The 21,413-nt window shown below is 38.3% G+C and overlaps 1 protein-coding gene across 11 annotated transcripts in view; it reads left to right on the top strand.

The window, feature by feature from the left end:
- The first annotated feature begins 573 nt into the window (after positions 1-573).
- Positions 574-21,413, top strand: part of N4BP2 (NEDD4 binding protein 2) — an 86,118-nt gene continuing 65,278 nt past the window's right edge. For 3 of the 11 annotated variants that reach the window (XM_034671917.1, XM_034671916.1, XM_034671918.1), the window contains exons 1-2: positions 3,489-3,974; positions 14,566-14,662. The gene's annotated coding sequence lies outside the window, so the exon portion shown is untranslated. Of the gene's footprint in view, positions 687-3,483; positions 3,975-14,565; positions 14,663-21,413 lie in introns of those variants that run through there. The other 8 variants (XM_034671923.1, XM_034671913.1, XM_034671919.1 and 5 more) reach the window with 7 other exon arrangements.

The following is a 21,413-nucleotide window of genomic DNA, read 5'->3' as shown; positions in this document are numbered from 1 at the left end:
CCCACTTCGGCCAGTACCGAGTACGACCTTGTGTTTCTGTTTTGCTTTTGGGTTGGGAGAGTGCAGAGGGCTGAAAACAGCTGTGGTTTCCCGCGCCGTTTACTTCGGCAAACATTTGGGGCCCCTTATTGATAACGTTCACGGGCTCAAAACAGCTCCCGCCTTCCCCGAAAACTCCACACGTTGAAAAGGGCTTGCTCCTTCCTGTGGCCGTTCCACGAGGGAAGGGGAAAACGCAGGATTTTGGGGGAGATTTTTGGTGGTGGTGGTGGAAGGACGGGTCCGATGCGGCAGAATCGGCCAGGCCCGGACTCGCTCTCCTGAGGGAGCGGGAGAGGCGGGAGCGCCCGTGGCCCCGGTCTCCGGAGCCGGCCCCGCGGGGCGGGCCGACGCGCCATGGCGGAGCTCGGGGACGAACCAGAGGTCGCGGCGGGGAGCCGGCGGGTGTGGGGGAGGCGGAGGGCGGCGAGCCACCTGAACGACGTGGCAGCCGTTCCCTACTTCCCGAGACCCCTCCCCATTCGGCCGCCCACCCGCCCTCTCGCGGCTGGCTGCTGCGAGGCTGCNGCGCGGCGCCGGAGAGCGCAGTGGCGGCGGCGGGAAAAGGGCTGCGGACCCGCGGCGCCGCGTCGCGCACTCGACGACGCGGCCCCGGCCTCGACGCCCTCCACCCGCTCTCGGAGCAGGTAAAGCCGGCGGGTGGTAGGCGGGGCGGCGGGTCCGGGAGGTAAGGGATCCCGGGGCCCCGAGCCGAAGCGGAGGGCCTGAGGCAGCGGCGGGCGGCGTTGCGACCGAAGCCCAAATCCCCGAACGTGGGGGCCGGCGGAGGCCGCTTCTAGCCCGGCCCGCGGGCCTGGCCGCCTGGACGGAAGGGAAGTGAGGCGTCGGCGGGAGGCGGGCCCTGGCGTGCCGCCCGAAACCGGGCGAAGGCGGGGGCCCCGGCCTCTTCTCCGGCCTCCCAGTCCCGGGCGGGCCTCCAGGCCCCAGACACACCCCCTCTCGACCCCCCGGGGTTTCTTCCCTGTCGGTTCCCGCCGGGACTTGACCTCGTGCCCCTCCGAGCACCTTCGGCGTTCCACAGGCGGAGCCTCCTCGGAACTTCGGGCCACCCTCCCGAGCACGTAATCCTAGCAAACCCGTTTATTTACTCACTTCTTCATATCCAAACACAGCCTCTCACTCCACACGTTCCAATTTTGGATACTGTGGGGAGACATCCTGGGTCCCTGGTATTGTGTCTCTTTGACCCTCGTCCGCACCCCCTCCCCCACCGCAACTTTGATCCTCTCTGGGACCTTGCTTGAACCCTCTGTCGTCCGGACCCTCTCCGAGATGTACGTTTGGAAATCCATCTTCGATAGAGTGAGTCATCTGACCGGGGGCACAGTTTATTCCTTACGCTCTTTTGATTAAAACAGTAAACAGTTTCCCACGCCCGCTCCCCGCCTCAGAGAGCTAGAGTAATAAAGTGTGGATGCCAGATCACTCTTGGTGTGGCTTTAAAGCATCTTCTTTCGCAACAGCCTTTAGAACTAGGAATCTGATATTCGTGGCAGGGACAGGTTTGTACACATTCTCGCCATGCAGTGGTTGTAATGTCTCCATAGCACAGTTGCGATTTGAAGGCAGGATTGGCTGGTTTTTCTACTCAACATCTTTAAGCCAATCAAGAAGCGCTGCTTGCCTGGAGACTGGTTAACTCAGAAAAGGTGGGGATTGGTTGAACGCAGAGAAGAAAATGCTGGTGATAAACCTGGTCTCTGGGAAAACAATGACTGATTTGCAGATGCTTCTCTTCTCTCACTTTTCTTTTTTTAACGTTATCTTTTCATCCCAGCATCAGCTTTTTCGTTCCGTTTTTATTATTTTTATGGTTTTTCTCTCAAACACCCAGCTCTTTTTTATAACTCGTTTTAACCATCCTTCAGTTTTCAATGAAAGACTTCTTACACGCTTTAAGAAATGTAAACGTCATGTGTTTTGATACTCGGTGTGATTCAGTTTTCTAACGTTCGTTTAAAGGTCAGAAACTAAATGAACAATTTTTTTTTTAAATTTTATTTTATTATATTGTGTTAATCACCATACAGTACATCCCCAGATTCCGATGTAAAGTTTGATGCTTCATTAGTTGCGTATAACACCCAGTGCACCATGCAATACGTGCCCTCCCTACTACCCATCACCAGGCTATCCCCTTCCCCCACCCCCTCCCCTCTGAAGTCCTCAGTTTGCCTCTCACAGTCCATAGTCTCTCATGTTTCATTCCCCCCTCTGATTACCCCCCTTTTCTTTATCCCTTTCTTCCCCTACCGATCCTCCTAGTTCTTATGTTCCATAGATGAGAGAAATCATATGATAATTGTCTTTCTCTGCTTGACTTATTTCACTTAGCATTATCTCCTCCAGTGCCGTCCATGTTGCAGCAAATGTTGTAAATGAACAATTTTTAGTTCCTATGCTAGTTAGAACCTTTATCCCTTAAGTGGTTGTGCCAGGATAGGGGGGCTGTAGTGGTGGAGATGGTGGGAAGAATAAGGAAGAAATGGCTGCTTTTGTACGAGGAGCCTACAATTTAGTTCATGAAAAAAGACTAATATATTAAAAAAAAAAAAGTACAAAATCCCAGTGCAGAAACCCAGCATACAGTACTGATGAATGTCAGTTTGTGTACCTGTTGAAGCTTTAATAGCTTTGAAGGGAAGAGTAAAGAGGACCAAGTATTGGACTGAATAGAAAAAGTGGGATTAAGTTATTGCAGAAGAATATTTTTCCTTTATTGAAGTACGTATAGGATCTAGTACACAGTAGAGGCTAAATGAGTATCAGTGTACGTGCATATTTTTTTAAACAGTATCTGAGGGGTTTCCTTCTTTTGAAATCTCCTTTTCTGTCTTCAGGATTATCCCTGGTTATGCGTGTCTTTTGATAAGCAAAACAGTAACCATTTATTAGTCAATGTGAATTTTAGGAAACAGCTATCATCTTTGCCTTCCTTCCCTTCAGCTTTTATATGCAAACTCATGTTGTAAGTCATGTGAAGAATATGTCAGGCCAAATGTTGAATCTTTTTTTTTTTTTTTAAGATTTTATTTATTTATTCGACAGAGATAGAGACAGCCAGCGAGAGAGGGAACACAAGCAGGGGGAGTGGGAGAGGAAGAAGCAGGCTCATAGCAGAGGAGCCTGATGTGGGGCTCGATCCCGGAACGCCGGGATCACGCCCTGAGCCGAAGGCAGACGCTTAACCGCTGTGCCACCCAGGCGCCCCTCAAATGTTGAATCTTAATAGATCCCTGTTAAGTGCCTTTAGAAGTAGCTTTAGGAATTAAAGAAGAGATGGACGTTTTTATTTTATTATTTATTATTATTATTTTAAAGATTTATTTATTTGACAGAGACGCACAAATAGGGGAAGCAGCAGGCAGAGGGAAAGGGAGAAGCAGGCTTAGCCCGGTGAGGGGCTCGATCCCAGCATCCTGGGTGCATGAACTGAGCCGAAGGCATATGCTTAATGACTGAGCCACCCAGGTGCCCCTGATTTTGAACGTTTTTAAAAAATATTTACCATGCCAGGCAATGAATAAGACAGAAGTCATTATCGGCCTCATCATTATAGTAATAAAAGTGCCTACCACATATCTGTTTGTATATGTGCGTGTGTATATATATATATTATATATTTGTGTGTGTATATATGCATGTATGCCAGGCACTGTTTTAAGCACTGTACATTTGCTGTAATTAATTGTAATTAATTAATTTTCACAGTTTTATGAGATTTGCACTATTATTGGTACTATTTAACAGATGAGGAAACAGACAATATGAGAAATGTGAAGAAAGTTGTCCCAACATCAGCCAACTGTATTTGGCAGAGCCAGGATTCAGTCAATTCTGGATCTTTATGACCCCAAACCTTACTTTAAACATATTCTTCTTGTGGCTGTCTGAAACAGAACTTTAGTTATCAGGTAAATCACGACATTTCCAAATATCTACCATTCCTCCTATTAGTTGTAAGATGGATTATTTTATGTACCTCTACAAAAAAACCCCAAAACAACAAAAAACCAAAAAACTCCAAGTAACTGTGATATGCCATTGATTTTAGGATGGTCCTTATTGCAGAAATGTAAAAAATGTCTTAAAATTGATGAAATAAGGTATATTGGTTTGTCACATAAACATTTTTTCCCTCTACATTACAGTTCAATTTATTTACATAAAATCATATACAGATTTTAACATTACTCTGAATTTTGGTTTATTGAATGTACTTTTAAGTACCTTCCTACCCACTGTGCTAAAGTTTTAAAATATGTCTAGGTGGGCAGACTGGAAGAATCTCACCCTTGTTCTCCAGAAATTATTTTAGTAGTACATCCAGATTCAGGTTGTGCTTCCAAACTCACATAATTTTGAAAATTGAAAAAATCATTTCATTAATTTTCATGGGGGAAGAAACTAGCTATACCAGCTAGGTTTTTATGACTATTAGTGGAATTAGTAGTAGGAAGAACCCACATGTTGCACTTGGCTGAGCCCTGGCTCTGGGTGAACCAATTTTACTAAACCTCATTAGACTAATGGTGGACACTATTTTTCTAAACATGGATTGCTCATATCCTTTGATCATCTATTACATCTGTTTCTCTTAAAATTTTGAGAATGGTCCAGATATATGGTTATTAGTGTCTTTTTTCTTGAAAATATTTTTCTCTAGCTTGCTGTTTTACTTTTTGGTTATTTTTATTTGTCAGAAGTTTAAAATGTTCATACATGAATCTGTCATTCTTTCCTTTGTCATTGCTCATATTTCTAGATTATATTTCAGTGTTCTACAGATGTGGTAATCAGTTTTTTCTAATATTTCTAAAATTAACTTTGTAATCAGAATTTAGTATAAATTCTAAGCATAAATTCATAATTCCAGGCGATACCACCTTAGTTGTTTTACAAATTGCTATTAAACCATTTACCACTGTTAAAAATTTTAATCTTCTTGTTTTAGAAGGCCTGTCTTATTATTACATATAAATTTTGAGATATAGTAGGACTTTTTCTGGACTCTTGATTTCTTATAATAGTTCCTCAATCTTTTATTGGTTTTTTGTGACTACACCATTTAATTTTATTGTTTTATTTTTTAGTGGGCTTCATGCCCAGCGTGGAGCTCAGTGTGGGGCTTGACCTCACAATCCTGAGATCAAGACCTGAGCGGAGATCAAGACCTGAGCTGAGATGAAGAGTTGGTCGCTTAACCAACTGAGCCACGCAGGCACCCCTTCATAATATGCATTAGTATTTAGTAGAGGGAATTTCCCCATGTTACTTTTTTTAAGAAAAACATTTTTACACATCTTCTATTCATTAAATTTAAGAATTACTTTGGGAAACTGACATGAATAATATTTACTTTTTCTTGTTCTGAAGCAGGGTATCTTTTTAATTAATTAATTAATTTTTTGAAGTGGACCCCAACATAGGGCTTGAACTCACAACCCAGAGATTGAGACCTGTGCTAATACCAAGTCAATTGCCTAACCACTTGAGCCACCCAGGTGCCCCAAAGCAGGCCATCTTTTTAAAAAAAAATTCTGTGTTTGAATTTTATTTCTTCTGCCTGGAGTGTTTTACTGTTTTCTCTTTCCTCCTCCCCTTAACCTTTGAACTTTTGGTATATGTCCAATATACACTTATTGCTATGCTGAGCTCCTTCTTCCCTCCCTCCAGTAATTGAGCTTCCCTGAATCTTCCTTTTTTTTTTTTTTTCCTGCTAACACTGGTCCCAACCTAATTACTTCAGGTATGTAGATATTAAATAAATATTGGCATGGATAGAGGAGCTATTTTACTTTTAAAAATATTTCTCTCTCTTACCATCTGTATTCTGGTAATTCTCTTGTCTCCAACCCAAAGCTCTTTTCCTGATAAGTAGACTCATGTATCATCTATCTTCATGACCTGTCCATTTGTATGCTACCGTCGGTACTAAGCATATCCTAAACTGCAGTCATTAAAAACTTTCTGTCTCCCATCCTCAAACCAAAAGTACAGAATAGCCTGTTTCATTTCGGTCTTTCTAGGGGAAGATTAAATGAGATAATGCATGTGTGGTAAGAATTCAGTAAATAGTAGACATTGCTAATAATAATTTGGCAGAAACATGGGCTATTCCTTGTCCTCTCTTTTTGCTTTCACATTCTGATTGATCACTGAGCCCTGTTGGATTCTTTCTTCTTAATATTTCTTGACTCTGTGCCTTTTCCCTATCTCCAAGGCTACCATCCTGCTCAAGGTTAGCATCATCTCTCATCTGGATTGCTGCAGTCTCCTCCTAACTGGTTAGTCCTGCTTCCAGTATTGCCTCCCAATCCTTTTTTTCCCCCCATTGTAACCAGAGTAATTTATCTGACACAGCTGCACATATAACTTCCTTGCTAAAAAACCTTTTTTTGGCTTTTCATCATCTTTAGGATGAAGTTTGAACTTCTTAATTTGGCTTTCTGGATCCTCATGATCTGGTTTCTATTCATCTCTTCATCTTCATCCTTTCTCACTTTTTCCCTTTGCCTTCAGTGTGCTAGTCATATTCAGTTACTGGCATTTCTTCCTTAAGATGCCAGGTTTGTTAAATCTAAGCCTGAGTACAGGAGCTTCCCTCTGGAATGCCTTGTCTGGTTCCCTGCTTCCTTCCCCTTTGGTTTTGTTATCTCATACTTGTCTTCAGGTCTCAGTCAAGATGATAACTCTATGGGGAAGGTTTTTTTTTGGTATCTCAAGGCTTGGATTCGTATTTGTTCCATGTCTTCTGTTTATTTCCCTAGCCAACTCTATATTATCACATTGTTATAGTTCACTTATCTGTCATCTCACCATGTAGTGGTTAGGGTATAGGAAAAGAAGGAGGTGAATTGACTATCTTAAAAAATGATGTGATTTGCATGGAGGGAATTAAGTAGTTATTTTGGGGTTTACCTAGTAGGGAAAGGAAGGAGACACTATATCTGATAGATGAAAGTTTTCTTTCTTTCTTTTCTTTTTTTGAAGATTTTATTTATTTATTTTTGAGAGAGAGAGAACGCATGCGTGTAGAGGGTGAAGTAGACTCCCTGCTGAGTTGGGAGCCTGATGTGGGACTCCATCGCAGGACCCTGGGATCATGACCTGAGCTGAAGGAAGATGCCTAGCCGACTGAGCCACCCAGGTGCCCAGGATGAAAGTTTTCTAAGTTAGGAAAGGCATACTAGGTACGCCCTTTTATAGCATCAGTGAAATACATCTTTACATCAAATTTCCATTTATTTAGTTTTTCTTTTAGGACTTTTTGGATTGCAGGTAACAGATACGGTTTGAAATAGCCTATTTCAAGGGAAAAGTTACTGGTTAAAAACCATATAACAGAAATTGTATGGATAGAGATGGCTATAAGAGCTAAGGTAGGAACTTACCCATGGGTAGGTCCTTCCTATACTTAAAAGTCTGCGCATACTGTGCCATTTCTCCTATTGTGAATATGCTTCGCATGGTGGGAGGGACCTGGTTCATGCCAGCCCAGGCGTATTTATTTAGAGCCTATGTACAAGAGTTTTAGGTAGATTTGGTCACATGTCCATCCCTTGACCAATTCCTGCAGCTGAGGAGATGAGGTGCTATGCTTCGTTTACTTTAGATCATGTGATGTGCTCATTTATGTGTCAGGGGTCTGTTAGCAGAAAACAGACCCCTGGTGGAGTAGGGGAGGAGAAGGAGTTCTGGGCGGACACAAAGAGTATTCATTATAATTCTTAACCATTCTTCCGATTATAAATTTATTTTCCTAGGTACTTTATCAGAAAGAAATACTCAATATTATGTACTTGAGTATTCCAGGTTCTCAAGTGGAAAGTCTAATATTTTTATTATGTTTTAAAAATATTTTATTTATTTATTCATGAGAAATAGAGGCAGAGGGAGGGCAGGCTCCCCATGGAGGAGGGAGCCATCATGACGGGAGCTGAAGGCAGATGCTTAACCAACTGAGCCACCCAGGCACCCCAGAAAGTCTGATATTTTAAGGAATCAGTTTGGCTTTTTGGTTTGTGCTGGCATGTAACAAATATTTATTGAGCTCTTGTTTGCTAAATAACACATTACCTGGGAGATGCTTATCAACTAGTAGTCTAAGCAAGTAAATACAGAGGTGCTAAGATAGAGGTATATCTGGGGTGCAGTGGAGGCTGTGTGTCCACGTCAGCTTTTGGGATAGCAGAAAACTATTCTGAAGGAAAGTTAATTAAGCCAAGAAATATGGGTTGGGTGGAATGGTGTAGAGGGACTTTTGGGCAGAACATTTGTGAGGCAGAGAGATGTGAAATGTCCTACTTTGTGTGGGGAAACAAATAATTAGATACAGAAATAATAGAGAGTACCTGAGGAGGAGTAGAAGAAGAGGGAGCTAGGGGTACATAAGAGACCAGATCATGGAAGTCCTTGAGTGCTTTCCCTAGGAGTTAGAACTTGATTTTGAAAGCTGTAGAGTCATTGAAGGATTTTAAGCTGGACCTCTCAGGCTTGAAGTGCCTGTGTAATATCCAAGTGGTTGTGTCTGTCAGGCAGTTAAGTGTGTTGGAGTTTTGGAGAGAAATCTGGGCTGGAGTCATAGTCACAGGTTGATATCATGGGTTTAGATGAGCCTAGAAAAAGCTGGTGGAGCAGTAAGTTGGGGACAGAATCCAGGGGAGCAGTGACACTGAAAGACTGAGCAAAAGGGAAGGAATCAATGGAAACTGAGAAGGAGTAGCCAGAGAAAAATCAGAGAAAAATCTGTAGGGGAAAGATTGCTTTGGATTAAGATGTCAACAGTAAGTGGGAATTTGAAACAACAAATGTAAATTGTTATTTTACAAAACAAACTTTGTAGGGAATACTAGGAATTTGGTTAGTCTCAGTTAAGAAGTTTGATGCTGGGGCGCCTGGGTGGCACAGCGGTTTAGCGTCTGCCTTCGGCTCAGGGCGTGATCCCGGCGTTATGGGATCGAGCCCCACATCAGGCTCTTCCGCTATGAGCCTGCTTCTTCCTCTCCCACTCCCCCTGCTTGTGTTCCCTCTCTCGCTGGCTGTCTCTATTTCTATCGAATAAATAAATAAAATCTTTTTTTAAAAAAAAAGAATTCTTATTAAAAAAAAGAAATTTGATGCTTATCAATTCTGGCTGCATTGAGAAAATAAAATTTCTTCCTTTCTTCCTTCTTTTCTTTTTTTAAAGATTTTATGTTTGAGTAATCTCTACACCCAAAGTGGGTCTGGAACTCACAACCCCGAGATCAAGAGTCACATGCTCTACTGACTGAGCTAGCCAGGTGCCCCAAGAAAATAAAAATTTGAAACAGTTTTTCCAATGCAGGAATTTGAACTTTTTAGAATTAGACTTTTTAAAGACAGAAAGGAGAGGATAGAGGCTTTTTGATAGGTGATGGTTCATAGGAAAGAAGTGGTTGAGCAGGGGATGGATATAGTATATGTACAATCCTAGTAGGTAGTAGAGTACTTTGCATATAGTTTCTGGAGCTATAAAGATCCAGGAGATCCTATTCTATCACAGGACCCAGAGTTGATAATTGATTATGTAGTTGTAACTAATATAGTTCACTTCTCAGGATTTCTATTTGTGATTTTCTTTTCCGTTCTAGTTCTGACTCCAACTCTCTTCAGTGAACATTTTCTTTCCCTGCTAAATCACTTTCTCTTATTTTTTTCCCTTTGTAGTTAAACCCCTTATAATTTTATTAAAAAAATTGGTAAACATATACCATAGAATTTACTATCTTGACCATTTTTAGATGAACAGTACAGTAGTGTTAACTATATGTGCATTGTTAATACAGTAGAGCTCTAGAACTTTTTCATCTTATAGAACTGAAACTCTAATCCCATCAAACAATTCTCCTCCCTCTTCTCCAGCTCCTTGCAACGGTCATGCTACTTGCTGTTTCTAAGAATTTGGCTTCTTTAGATACTTCATATAAGTGGAATTGTACAATATTTGTATTTTTGTGACTGGGTTATTTCACTTAGCATAATGTCTCCAAGGCTTATCCATGTTGTAGCATATGACAAGATTGCCTTCCCTATTTGTGGTTGTGTAATATTCCATCATATGTGTTTGTATGTACACCATGTATTCATTATCCGTTTTTCTGTTAACGAACATTTACGTTGCATGGTCATTTTTTTTTTTTAAAGATTTTATTTATTTATTCGACAGAGACAGAGACAGCCAGCGAGAGTGGGAACACAAGCAGGGGGAGTGGGAGAGGAAGAAGCAGGCTCCTAGCAGAGGAGCCTGATGTGGGGCTCGATCCCATAACGCCGGGATCACGCCCTGAGCCGAAGGCAGATGCTTAACCGCTGTGCCGCCCAGGCGCCCCTGCATGGTCATTTTTGGTTCCTTCCACTTCTTGGCTATTGCGAATAATGCTATGATGAACATGATTGTGCAAATATTTCTTTGGGATCTTATTTTCATTTCTTTTTGATATATACCCAGAAAGTGGGATTGATAGATCATAATCTGTTTTTAATTTTGGAGGAAACTCCATATTGTTTTCCATAGCAGCTGCACATTTTGTTTCTTTTTTTAAAAATTTTAATTCCAGTATAGTTAACATTCAGTGTGAAATTAGTTTCAGGTATACAATATAGTGATTCAGCAATTCTGTATATTACTCAGCAGCTGCACATTTTACATTCCCACCAGCAGTACGCAAGGGTTTCACTTTCTTCCCATCCTTACCAACACTTGTCCCTGCTCCCCTCCCCCTTTTTTGATAGTGGTCATCCTAACAGGTGTGAGGTGATATCTCATTATGATTTTGATTAACATTTCCTGATGATTAGTGATGTTGAACATCTTTTTATATGCTTGTAGATCATTTGCATATCAATCACTGTGGATAAATGTCTATTCAAGTCCTTTGCCCATTTTGAAAATTGAGGGTTTTTTGGGTTTTTGTTGACTTGTAAAAGTTATTTATATATTTTGGATATTAACACCTTACCAGATATATGGTTTGCAGATATTTCTCCTATTCTGTAGATTTCCTTTTTGCGCTGTTGATTATTTTCCTTTGCTGTGCAGAAGTTTTTTTTAAGTTTGATGTAGTCCTGTTTATTTTTGCTTTTGTTTCCTGTGCTTTGGTGTCATATGCAAGAAGTCATTGCCAGTCCAAAGTTATGAAGCTTTCTCCCATGTTTTCTTCTAAGAGTTTTATGGTTTCAGGTCTTATGGTTTAGGTCTTTAACCCATTTTGAGTTAATTTTTGTATATGATGTCAGGTAAGGGTCCAAGTTCATTCTTTTGCATGTGGATATCCAATTTTCCAAGCACCATTTGCTGAAAAGACTATCCTTTTCCCATTGTGTAGCCTTCGCATCCTTGTCAAAGATTACTTGACTTGTAGGGGTGCCTGGGTGGTGCATTTGGTTGAGTGACTGACTCTTGGTTTCAGCTTAGGTCATGATTTCAGAGTCATAAGATCGAGTCCCGGGTCAGGCTCCATGCTCAGTTTGGAGTCTGCTTGGGATTCTTTCTGTTTTCTTCTCCCTCCCCTTTTGCCCTTTCCCCTACTCATGCTCGCTCACTCTCTCTCTGTCTCTCTCTCTCAAATAAATAAAGACTATTTGACTATATATGTGAGGATTTATTTCTGGGCTCTGTATTCTATTCCAGCTCTTCTTCTGTTTCTTTATGCCATTACCATACTGTTTTGATTACTGTAGTTTTGTTAAAATGTTTTGAAATCAGGAAACAAATCAGGAAACAAAGCCTCTAGCTTTGTTTTAACTTCTCAAGGTTGGCTATTCAGGGTCCTTTCCTTCATTTTTTTTTTTAAAGATTTTATTTATTTATTTGAGAGAGAACGAAAGCGATCACAGAGGGAGAGGGATCATAGAGGGAGAGGAAGAAGTGGACTTGCCGCTGAGCAGATAGCCCATTGCCCCAGCTCAGGGTCCTTTTCTTCATTAAAAAAAAAATTAATTTTCTTAAAGTAGGGTCCACGCCGAATATGGGGCTTTAATTTACAACCCTGAGATCAAGAGTCATCTGATCCCCTGACTGAGCTAGCCAGGAGCCTCTCCTTCAGTTTTATCCTTTAAGATTTCTTCTTTCAGGGGCACCTGGGTGGCTCAGTCAGTTAAGCGTCTTCCTCCGGCTCAGGTCATGATTCCAGAAACCCAGGGGGCTCCCTGCTCAGTGAGGAGTCTGCTTCTCCCTCTGCCCCTCACCCCGCTCTTGTGCTCTCTCTCTCTCTCTCAAATAAAATCTTAAAAAAAGAAAAGATTTCTTCTTTCATTTTTTTCCTTCCCTTTACTTATAGCGTGATTGAATTTTTCTTCTCAGAACACATATGGTTAGATAAGCAGATATAACCTTTACTCTGCTTTATGAAAACTTGGCATATTTGAATTAGAAGTTTCAAATTAGTGTTGATATTTGGATTAAAAAAGGATTTTTTACTTTGTAGACTAGACAAACTAGTTTACTTGAAGCGTGGTACGTTTTAGAAACTTTTATAAGTAGAAGATACTTAAGCATATAGAAAAGTAGAATAGTACATTGAACTCATTTATACCCACCTTCTAGATTCAGTAATTGTTAAAAATTTTGTCACATTTACTTTACATATCTGTTATGTACATATAAATTTCTTTCACCATTTAAAAGTAAATTAATGGTGGCAAGTGAAATTTATTTTTTGGTTTTTCCTTTTTTTTTTTAAGATTTTATTTATTTGAGAGAGAGAGAGTGAGCGAGAGAGAGCACAAGCCAGGAGGAGAGGCAGAGAGAGAGGGAGAGTGAGAAGCAGACCCCCTGCTGAGCAGGGAGCCTGACGTGGGGCTCAATCCTGGGACCCTGGGATCATGACCTGAGCCAAAGACAGATGCTTAACCGGCTGAACCACCCAGGTGCCCCATGGTTTTTCCTTTTTGAGTATTATATATTTATGAGTATATATTCTGGACGTTGCTCAGTTTTGTTTAAGGGTTTAGTTTGAAATTTACTCTTTTAAAAAAATTATAAGAAGACATATTATCTTTAGCATATATCCCAGAAAAAGCATATTCTCTGGTATAGCTATGCAACTATGATTATTCCTAGCATAATTATCAGTAATTCCCTAATATATAATACTCATACCATAGTCATATTTCTCCAACTGTTCCCAAAACCTTTTTTATGTTTTTTTTTTAATTAAATTTTTTTAGGGAGAGGGGGCAAAGGGAGAGGGAGAGAAAGAATCTTAAGCAGGTTCATGCCCAGGGCGGAGGCTGACGTGAGGCTTGATCTCACAACCTTGAGATCATGACCTGAACTAAAATCAAGAGTTGGATGCTTAACTGACTCAGCCACCGAGGCACCTCTTTTATTGTTTTTTTTTAATACCAAATTCAAATCAAGAGCTACCTATTGCATTTAGTTGTCTCTTGATTTTTTTTTTTATTATTATAGAACTGCCTCTCTTACCTATCTCTCCACCACTCTCCCTCTCTTACTCCGTGATACAGATTTGTTAGCTCTGTTGATAATGTCTGACATTTTTTGTATTGCTGACCATTCGTTCATGGTGTAGTATAACTTTTTCCTCTATCCCCTGTATTTTCTATGAACTGGGAGTTAGGGGCTGTCTATGTGACTAAGTTGGTTAAGCGTCGGACTCTTGACTTGGGCTCAGGACATGATCTTAGGGTTATGAGATCAAGCCCTGCATTGGGCTTTGTGCTGAGCATGGAGCCTGCTTAGAATTCTCTCTCCCTCTCCTCTGTCCCTCTACTCTTTCCCACCCTCATATTTAAACTGGGAGTTAGATCTAAAGGTGTTTCAGATTCAGGTTGAAGATTTTTGGAAGAGTACTTTATTTAGTAATGCTATGTATTCATATTGTTTCATACTAAGAGCACATAATGTTTAGTTGTCCCATCATTCTGATGCTGCACTTCATCACCAGCCTGAGGGGGTGACAACCAGATCATTTTTTGGAAAAGTTATCTTTTTCTTTTTGCATCTATAAGTCATCTGTGGATGGCACTTTGGCAACAGGTAAATCTCTATTAACCGGTTTCACCTAATGATTTTAGCCTTCATTGATGCTTGCTGATTCTTGTTCAGCTGCTCATTATAAATATTAAGATTCTACATTCCTTTTGCATAGTCATCTTCTATGAAGAAGTTTCCCTCATCAATTACAGCTATTTTGTTATCTTGAAATAATGTTCTACCTGGAGAATAAATACTTAGTTTCTTTCTTTAGTATAACCATTTCCAGAGGGTTAGTTATAGTTACCTCCAGAGGTGGCAAATGAGGCTGGTCTTTTTGTCTTTTTCTTCTTTCTTTCTTTCTTTCTTTCTTTCTTTCTTTCTTTTTTTTTTTTTTTTTTACTTTTGTGGCTTTCTCGGTAGAATATCGTATGTATTTATATTCTAAGTATTACATGTTTTGAACTTTGATTTCATTTAGGTTTATAGTTTGATATAAATTTGCCTTTATTATATATAAAATGTATAATATACATTTTTTGTAGTAAGAAGACATGTTGGATAACAGGAAGAGCTGTAGAGTTTGCAGATATCAATTGTGGCCTTAATAAGCATGTTCTTAGCATCAATGTGAGACAGATGGTAAGTGTCATTAAAGTCATATAGTATGAATATTTTACACATAGGTTCTCAAGCATTTGAGTGATTAAAATAAAAATCTCTCAGGAGGAAAATGTAATCACAGATTTTGTTACTAGAATTTCTCAAAGAGCTTGTGGTTGTATAAAACAACTGTATTGTAGTCCTGCTTTTCCCCTTTAATGTTTTAGTTTCTCTGCTTCTAAAATGCTTCTTCATATTTTATCTATTCTTCATCTGCAAATATTATTTGTGCACCTATTTTATGTATGGGACTATGGCTGACTGTCAGATTGGAGTATATATCATAATCTGTGTAATCAAGGAACATGGCTAATGGGGAAATAAACACATATAGATGAAAATATGTTGGTAAAGCCAACAGTGTGAGGCTCTAAAATAACCAAGCAAGACTAGTCCTGGCAGTAAGTAATGAAGGATTATAGAAAGCATTGAAGAACTCTAGAGAATTACATCTTCCTGGATTCTTTGGCCAAAAGCTGTATGTTATTTAGCAACTGGCTTTTTCCCTTAAGAATGTGTCTCAGAGGTCTTTCTGGTTTCTACACACATCTGGTTTCTTCATTCTATCTTAAACTGTTTAATAGTTGCCTAGTATTCTAAAGGGTGATTTTTACCATAATTTATTTAGCCGTACTCTTATCCATTGATATTGAGGATGTCTTCAGTGATCAATTATAATAGTTCTTATGTCAGATACATACATTTTAAGATTACTGGTTACCTTAATTTGATTGCGTTTTCTATAAATGCTGTTTTGTTTTGTTTTTGTTTTTTTTTTGGTGACACATCCTTTGGTACTTTGATGAGATTTAGGATTTATCTTGCCCTTATCACAGTGGTACACTTAAAATAATTTTGTAGGTAATTTAATCCCCAGTAAAGATAGATTGGTTGGTTTTGGTAGCATTTGTTTCTGAAAGAGATGTTTCTTGATCTTGTTTGAGATGATACAATGTTTTGAGTCCTATGACTTCCATATATATTCCTTATAAAGAGATGCTTTTTGTTTTTCTTTCTTTTTTGTTGGTTTTAAGGAGCCAAAGTATTAATAAATTTGATTGTTAGTATCAATTTTCTTAGGCCTGTTCTTTCTAGATGGTTGATGTTGCATATATTAAATAGAATATCTTCCTTGATTGTTATAGAAATTTGTTATTTTCTGGTATTTTGCTGTAAAGGTAAGTTATCTAAAATTAGTAGTCCTTATATAAATATAGCAGATTTATTCATAAAATGACATGGGAAATTCTTTTAGTGTTAGTGTAGATGATATAGCTTTCAATAGGAAGGATTTTTTTGAAGTGGTGTTTAGTGGTATATTCACTTTATTGGCAGTATTGACTATTGCTGTACCACTGTTAGAGTTCATGTTCACTCTACAACTTTTATAAATGTCATGTTAACCCAGAATTTTTTTTTGATGTTTAAAAAAAATATATCTTTATCTGTTTAAAAAAAAAAAAAAAACTCGAGTTGATAAGACTTCTGCTTACCATGCTGAAATATTTTGATGATACTCAGTTAAAATTAAATAATAGAGGTAGAAGATTAATTAAGTAATAAATTAAATAATAGAGGTAGAAGAGCTTGAAAAATGTGTATATGAAATTTAAATATTCATGGTCCTGTTATTAACAAAAATTTATATTATTTGTCTTTAGGTTCTTCATTTGAGCCAGTTTTTTCACATTTCTTATAATATATCAAACCTTACTTACCCATCCTTATTTCCCATATCCTTTTAGAATACACTCTCTAGGTCAGGTATGTATGTGAAGAAGCTACATAATCTTGTTTGAGCAAGTGTATTAATAAGGCTCTCTTTATGGAAAAAGGAAGATGCATAAGATCAGTTGATAAAAGAGTTGAACATTATCAAGTGAATAAATGGTATTGAAATAATCTGGATATATAAAGTAAAACTGGTACTTGGGTGGTAGTGTATGTTTTTATAGAGATTCCTCACTATACTAAATATTGGTTGGACACTTAAGCTGCTTACATGTTTATATCTTTTTCCATAGAAATAGAAACAATGGAAAAAGAGGTGGAAGGGATGTATGGTTTGCCAGCTGGAGGAAGTATAGGGGAAGTCTAAGATTCAGCTTTGATAATAGTGATTGGTTCCCCCCCCCCAATTATTAAAGTATGTATATATTATAGATTATTTGGAAAATGTGAAAGTAGTATATAAAAAGAGTAGTATGCTAAAAATAAAGTTACTTGTAATCCCATTACCCAGAGATTTCTTTTCCAGTCTAATATTACAGTCTAATCTAGTCCCATTTGGGTGTCTGTATAAATTATATTTGGTTTTGTGTCTTGTTTTCTTTTCTAACATTGTCTTAAAAAAACCTGTCAATTAAATATCCAAAATATAGTCTTCAATGACTGTATAAGATTCCATTTTAGGAATATAAAGGGATACTGGACTTAGTAGAGTCTAACAAATCTGGGTTCAATCCCAGTTTTGCTACTTAAGAGCCATAGCTTGATACTTATCCTTTCTAGTCTTTAGTTTTCTTATTTGCAAAATAGGCATAATATTACTTACTATTTTAAGAGTTAAGTAAAATCACGATCTTAACATTCTAGCTGGCATGTGTTAAGTATTTAATAAATTATACTATCACCAGAAATTATTTTATCATTCCTCTCTCACTACTTAGTTGTTTTTTAGGTTTTCTTTGTAAAAAGTTACTGTAGTTTGAACATTTCTGCGTAAATATCTATTTATATATGTAAATCTGATTATTTTTTGTGTTGAATTCCTAAAAGTGGAATTGTTGGATCAAAGAATATAAGTACAGTTGACCCTTGAACAACACAGGTTTAAACTGCCCAGAGCCACTCACATGCAAATTCCTTATAGTACAGTACCGTAAATATATTTTCTCCTCTTTATATTTTTCTTAATAATGTTTTCTTTTTTCCAGCTTACTTTAACCAAACAGTATGTAATACATTTACAAAATTTGTGTTAATTGACTTTATATTCTACGAAAGGCTTCCAGTCAACAATAGACTACTAATAGTTAAATCAGAAGCTTTCAGTGAATTTTTGACTGGGTGGTCGGTGTTCTTCACACCTCCCGCAACATTTTTCAGACGTCAACTGTAATTTTAGATTTCTTGATACATAATGCCAGTTTGCTTTCTAGAAAGGTTATACTAGTTTATTCTCATTACAGTGTATGAGAATTCCTATTTCATTATAGCCCTGCCAACAATGGCTATTATTATTTTAAAAATTATTTTTTATCTATTAGGCAACATAACAATAATATTGGACATTACAGTAATATTCTATCTTAAAAAAAAAAGAGAGAGGATGGGCGTGGAGCCTAATGTGAGGATCCTGCGATTAAGACCTGAGTTGAGAGATCAAGAGTTAAACGTGTAACTGACTGAGCCACCCAGGCACCTCAAGTAATATTTTTTTAACTTCATTTTATTAATGGGGTTAAACTTTAAAAATTTTTATTGAGTATTACTCTTTCTTTTTAGAATTCTATACCTGTTCTTCTTAGTTCTTTTTCCTTACCTTAATCCTTTATTTAGCAGAAATTTATTGAGTGTTTACTATGTGTTAGACATTGTATTGGTATTGGTATATAGTTTTGGTACTCATTATTTAGTTTAGTGATGGCAGTGCAGGAGTGAACAGAATTACCAAAATCTTTTGTCTTCAAAGAGCTGACTTTCTAGTGTAAGGGTATATACAGACATTAAACAAAATAAACATCGAGATTATAGAGTAGTAATTTCGTTGGAGAAAAAAAATAATGGGAGATGGAGAGAATGTGCGTGTGTACGGTTTTGCATAGGATGCTTAGGGGAAACCTCGCTGCAAAGGTGCCGTAAGTAAAGTCTTGTAAGGAGTGAGTCAGGTAGGTATCTGGCGGAAGTGCATTTCAGGCTATGAATTAAGTATAAGGGCATGAAATAGGAGAATACTGGGTGAATTTAAGAAAGAACAAGAGGGAGAGTAGCAAGAAATGATTAGAAAGAGTTATTGGGGAACCAGACTGTTTAGTATCTTAACTAGACCATTTTAAGAACTTGGGCTTTTACTCTATGTGAAATGCAGAGGTATTGGAGGCTTTAAAGCAAACCTTTGACTTAGGATCTACTGTTTCAACAGGGTCCCTGTCAATATTCAATCTGGCTTCTTTGCAGAAATTAGTGAACTAATTCTAAATTTTGCATGTAAATCCAAGGGGCTCAGAATAGTCAAAAGTCTTAGAAAAGAAGAGCAAAGTTCAAAGACTCACTTTTCCTGATTTTATTTTACTTTTAAAAATATTTTATTTATTTGTCAGAGAGAGAGACAGAGAGACAGAGTACAAGCAGAGGGAGTGGCAGGCAGAGGGAGAAACAGGATCCCCATTGAGCAAGGAGCCCGATGTGGGACTCAATCCCAGGACCCTGAAATCATTACCTGAGCCGAAAGGCAGATGCTTAACCACCTAGGTGTCCCCTGTTTTTAAAACTTAACTACAAATCAAGATGATGTGATACTGGCATAAGAGTAGATGTATAGATCAGTGAAATAGAGTTGAGAATACAGCAATAAACCCTTACAGTTATGGTCAGTTGATCTTTGACATGGGTACCAAGACCATTCATTGGAGAAAGAGTAGGCTTTTCAACAGATGGCACTGGGGCAACTGGATATCCACATGAAAAAGAATTAACTTAGACCACTATCTCATACCACATACAAAAATTAAGTAAAAATGGATTAAAGACCTAAACATAAAAGCTAAAACTGTACAACTCTTTGAAGAAAACATAGGCATAAATCTTTGTGACTTTTGTTTAGCAGTGGTTTCTTTGGTTTTTTTTTTTTTAAGAAAAAGATTTTATTTATTTATTTGACAGAGAGACAGCCAGCGAGAGAGGGAACACAGGGCAGGGGGAGTGGGAGAGGAAGAAAGGCTCCCAGCAGAGGAGCCTGATGTGGGGTTCAATCCCAGGACCCTGGGATCACGCCCTGAGCCCAAGGCAGACGCTTAACGACTGAGCCACCCAGGCGCCCCTAAGCAGTGGTTTCTTAGGACACCAAAAGTGTAAGTGACAAAAGAAAAATATAGGTAAATTCATTAAGATAAAAAGTGTTTGTGCTTCAAAGGACACCATCAAGAAAGTGAAAGGATAACCCACAGAATGGGAGAAGATATTTGATAAAGGACTCATGTCCAGAATGCATAAAGCAGCCTTACAGCTGAATAATACTGACAAGTAACCCTTACCTTTAAAAATGGGTAAAGGATTTGAATAGACATTTCTTTAGATAAAATATACAAATGCTAATAAGCACAAGTAACGATGGTCAACAACATTAATCATTAGGGAAATACAGGTCAAAAGTACAATGAGGGAAGAAAAAAACAACTAAAAAACTACAATGAGATAACATTAGGGCCATAATCAGAAAGGTGGATAATAGCAGGTGTTGGTGAGGATATAAGGAAGTGGGAACCCCCATACATTGTTGGTGGAAATTGAAAATGGTGCAGCCACTTTGGATAACAGCCTGGCACTTCTTTAGATGATTAAACATAAGAGTTGTCATATGACTTGACTATAGTTTGAATTTAGAACTGCCAAGATTTGCTGAATGATCAGATGAAGTGTAAAGGAAACAGGAGGCAAAAATGACTTAGTTTTTTGGCCTCAGCAACTAGAAATTGCCGTTAGCTGAGATTGGAGGATTGTAGATAGGACAGGTCTGCATTGGAAGATTGAGATCACTTTTATAGACATGCCTGGTTTGAGATGTCTATTAGGTATACAAAGTGGATATATTTAGTAGGTGGTTTGATATGTGTCTGGGGTCAGGAAAGAGGTGCAGCTTGGAGATATAAATTATTAGCATTTTTGTTAATGTTGAAAGCCATGAGACTAGGGGAGGTCACCAAAGAAGTGGGTAAATCACGGAAAAGAAGAGAACTGGGGCTAAGCCCTGGAACAGGTCATTTTTCTAAGTGGAATGACGAGAAAATTCTGATAATGGCCCTGTTCTTAAAAGAAGGTAATGTCCTTAGGACGTTCTTTCAGGGAGGGATTTATCAGCTGTGTAAATGCTGCTGGTAGGTTTACACCATTAAATTTAATTTTTATTTTCCAATTGCTGGTGTAGAGAAATATAGTTTAGCAATTTTGCTAAATTATCTGGGTAATAGGTACTCAGTAGTATTGCCTGTGAATATTGATAGTTCCATTACTTTTTTCCCAGTCCTTACAACTTTTATTTCCTTTTCAAGTCTTAATGCACTGGCTGTCATCTCTGGTACAATGTAGTACTGTAGAATAGAAATGGTGATAGCAGTCATCTTCTTATTTCTGATTACAGAGGGTAAACTTTTAGCATTTCATAATTATGTATGAGGGGTGTGTGTGGGTGTGTTTTGTAAATGCCTTTATTCCCTTTTTGTAGTTTGAGAGGATGTTGACTTTTCAAATAGTTTTTCTGCATATATTGAGTTGATTATGTGATTTTCCTGCTTTATTTTGGTAATGCCAGGTATTGCATTGATTAATTTTCAAATATTAAAAGAACTTTATAATCTAAATTCAGGTTAGTTGTGATACATTATTTTTATAAATAACTAATTTTTATATTTTTTATAACATATCACTCACAATTTATGTATTACTACTGTAATATTTTGCTTAGGAATTTTGCATCTATTTTCATGAGTGAAATAGGCCTGTAATTTTTTTC

This window comes from Ailuropoda melanoleuca, chromosome 11, assembly GCF_002007445.2.
Source record: "Ailuropoda melanoleuca isolate Jingjing chromosome 11, ASM200744v2, whole genome shotgun sequence".
In the NCBI taxonomy this organism is placed as follows: Eukaryota; Metazoa; Chordata; class Mammalia; order Carnivora; family Ursidae; genus Ailuropoda; species Ailuropoda melanoleuca.
This window is presented reverse-complemented; position numbering and strand designations above follow the sequence as displayed.